Here is a 3,288-nt window from a genome sequence, read left to right on the forward strand (position 1 = left end):
GTTTCTCCTAGCGCCCCCTGGCATAACAAGGAATAACGGCCACAAGTTGTTGGAGAGTAGGTTTAGATTAGACACCCATAAGAACTACTTCACTGTCAGGGTGGCTAGGATCTGGAGCCAACTTCCAAGGGAAGTGGTGCTGGCTCCTACCCTGGGGGTCTTTAAGAAGAGGCTTGATGCCTGCCTGGCTGGAGTCATTTGAGCCCAGTTTTTCTCCTGCCCAGGCAGGGGGTCGGACTTGAAGATCTACAAGGTCCCTTCCGACCCCACCTCTATGATTCTGTGATTCTATGATCTCCACAAGCTGCCATTGTAGAGACATGACAGTTAATAGCACAGCTAAGACCTAATTGCATCAAAAAGGAAAATGAAAAATAATCTGTGCTTTGTTGATTGCTCTACTGGGGTTTTTGAGTGTCCATTTATCCATGGAGCTTGTCCCAGTATTACCAGCCTCAAGCATTAAAAATCATGACACAGGCCTCTGAAAAATCATAAGATTAGCTTAAAAGTCATGAAGGTCTTTTTTAATAGTACATGTGTTGTTCCTTTAGTTCCTTCTTTTGGCTTCCACTCTATTCATGTTTTCAAGCTTCTCTCTCCCTTAGCAGTGTGAAAATTTTACTTGTTCCTATAAAAGAAAGTTTAAATATTATCACAATCAGCAGGAGCTGGGGCTTTAACAAAAAACTCCAGCTACAGTTAGACTCTTTATAAAATGGTGAGTGTTGGCAACCTCACATGGAGCACAAACAGAGCTTTCTAAGGCACCAGGAAGAATGGGAACCTGCACAGAACTAACAGTCCCCCTATCTGTTGCCATTCTAGTCTTCATTTGCAAGAGCAAAGGGGCTTTTGTATCCCATAATATTGAATGATTTAGAAAAGCTCTTATATACAGATGGCAGAAGGGGGAAAAAGAGGGTTTCCAACTTGAGGACAGACCCAAGAGGAAGAATACTATATTTTTAATGTAGAATTATAGGTCTGAAGTAGGTCTTATAGGTCTTAAATGGTGAGAAAGTCTGTTGTAATATTTTGCTCTATGCAGTGGAGTTACCTGCACAGAAGATGATAAGTTGGCCCTGAATACAAATAAGATGTGCCATTCAAACATGATAGTAACATGCAGGACTGTATTTGTACAGTAAAACAAATAAGCAGAAACCTGAGTCCAGCAGCTGGCCTCACTCAGTAGCTAGCCTGAATAATAAGGTCCGTAGGCACAATGGTAGGGAAGAAGACTATGCAGTGTCTCCATGGAGGCTTGCTCTGCCTGAATGGCTAAAAGAAAATTGTGCAGGCTCTAACATAGCTCTCTCTCCTCTAAAAATGGGGAAGGACAGGAAGCTCTATGCACCAACAGATGTTTCAGGCTTGTTCCTGCCCCTTTTCAACCTTGGTTGGGCCCCCAGACCTAAAGATCTTTTCCTAGGGAGGCACAGCACCACACCACTTGTTACTCAGTAGGGCTGTAATTTAACAACAAACTGTTTGGTCTACATCCTACAATTCAATCCCTGGCTTAATTAAACTACTGTACTGCCAAGTGGGCCACTATATCCAAAGGGATATAGTGTGTTTACTTCTAAAATGCATGGCAGCCCTCAATCCTGCCCTAAGTAATGTCACTGGGGTTGAACAAATGTAGCTATGACTATTAACTGGGTCTTCAAAATAGTTACCTGTTTTGCATCTGAATATAAAAACCTTTATAGTTACATCATTTTCATCCTACTTCAAAAATTAGAGACAGAAAAATAAATCCTACAGCCCCTAAGACAAACTTCTGTTTGCTTCAATAGGAATCTTGCCAGAATTAAGACTGAAGCATCAAACCCAAAGTAGTTTGAATGGATCTATTTCATTTTCCATTCTTACCTTTAAAACTCCTCCAGAGCAAAAAATACCTGAGTCTTAGTTTTATAAGCCAGGAACAAGGAAGGAAGGAAGATCACTTTGTTTTATTTAGCATTGCATGTTTTATTACTAATCCAGTGTTGTAGCTAGAAAATGTTAATTTTTTGCTAATAAACCTACGGATGATAGCCCAGCATCCTGTCTTGATGGGTTGCTGGTTCTGGTCCATTTATTTTTTTCTTTTATTATTACCTTCTTTTCTACCTGCACTAAAACTTAAAAATAATAACATTTATAATAGAAACTTGATGACCTTTGAATATAATAACACAAACAGAATATATTTCAGAAGTATTCAGAAGACTTTGGGCATGACTGCCTCTGAAATTAATATTTATTAATACAATGTTCAGTAGTTTGGAAAAAAGTTTAACAGTGACACTCTGGATTAAGAGTTTTGTCTAGACTGTAAGCACTTTATAAAAATCATAAGAGAAGTAGGACTGGAAGGGAAGTCCAGAGGTCATCTAGTTCAAACCTCTGCCTGAGGCAGTATCATCCCTATCCAAACTAACAATCCAATATAAACACTTCATAAGACTGTCCTAAACCCTGAGACAACACAAGACCTAACACCCTAACTTGCCACAGGTAAAGCAGGGAAATCACAGCAGCCAACATCCTACTTCTAAAAAAGTTTGTTAATATACACTCCAGAGATCACAGGTAAAGGACCATGCCCCCTGCTCCATAGAGATAGGCAATCCCCACCCCGCCCCAATCCATACCAATCTGACCATAGGGTAAAATGTCTTCCTGATCTCAGATATGGTGATTAGTTTCACCCCACACAGAGTAACAACACTGTCTCTCCAGGAACATCCAGCTTTGCTCCTAGCAGGAGCATTGGTATAACCCAATCAAAATCCCAAGCCTTGGCTGCAGCCAACACCCAGTGCCTATGAGGGAGCCGTAAAAACACCCTGACACATGTAACAGAAAGGGGTAGTGGGGCAACCAGAAAAGCCCAGAGGGATGGGAGACTCATAGTAGAACATAGGAATAGCTACACCTAGAATAGATTATCTCTAACCAGTGGCTGTCCAACCTCTTCCTGAACACCTCCAGTGATGGCAAGCTGACAACTTCCTAGGCAGTCTATTCCATTGCCTCACTAATCTCACAGAGAAGGAGTTTTTCCTGATATCCAACCTAAGCTTATTTTACTGCAACTTCAAGCCATTGGTCTGTGTTGTCTTCTCTGCAGCAAGAGAGACAAGGTGCTTTCCCTCTTCTTTATGGAAGCCCTTCAAGTGTTTGAAGACTATGTCCCTTTTTAAGCACCTTTTCCACAAGCTGAACATGCCTAGCTCCTTCAGACTCTCCTCATAGGTTTTGCTTTCCAAGGCCCTTTATCATCTTCGTTGC

This window comes from Gavialis gangeticus, unplaced genomic scaffold, assembly GCF_001723915.1.
Source record: "Gavialis gangeticus isolate Ggan-Ray unplaced genomic scaffold, GavGan_comp1, whole genome shotgun sequence".
Lineage (NCBI taxonomy): Eukaryota > Metazoa > Chordata > Crocodylia > Gavialidae > Gavialis > Gavialis gangeticus.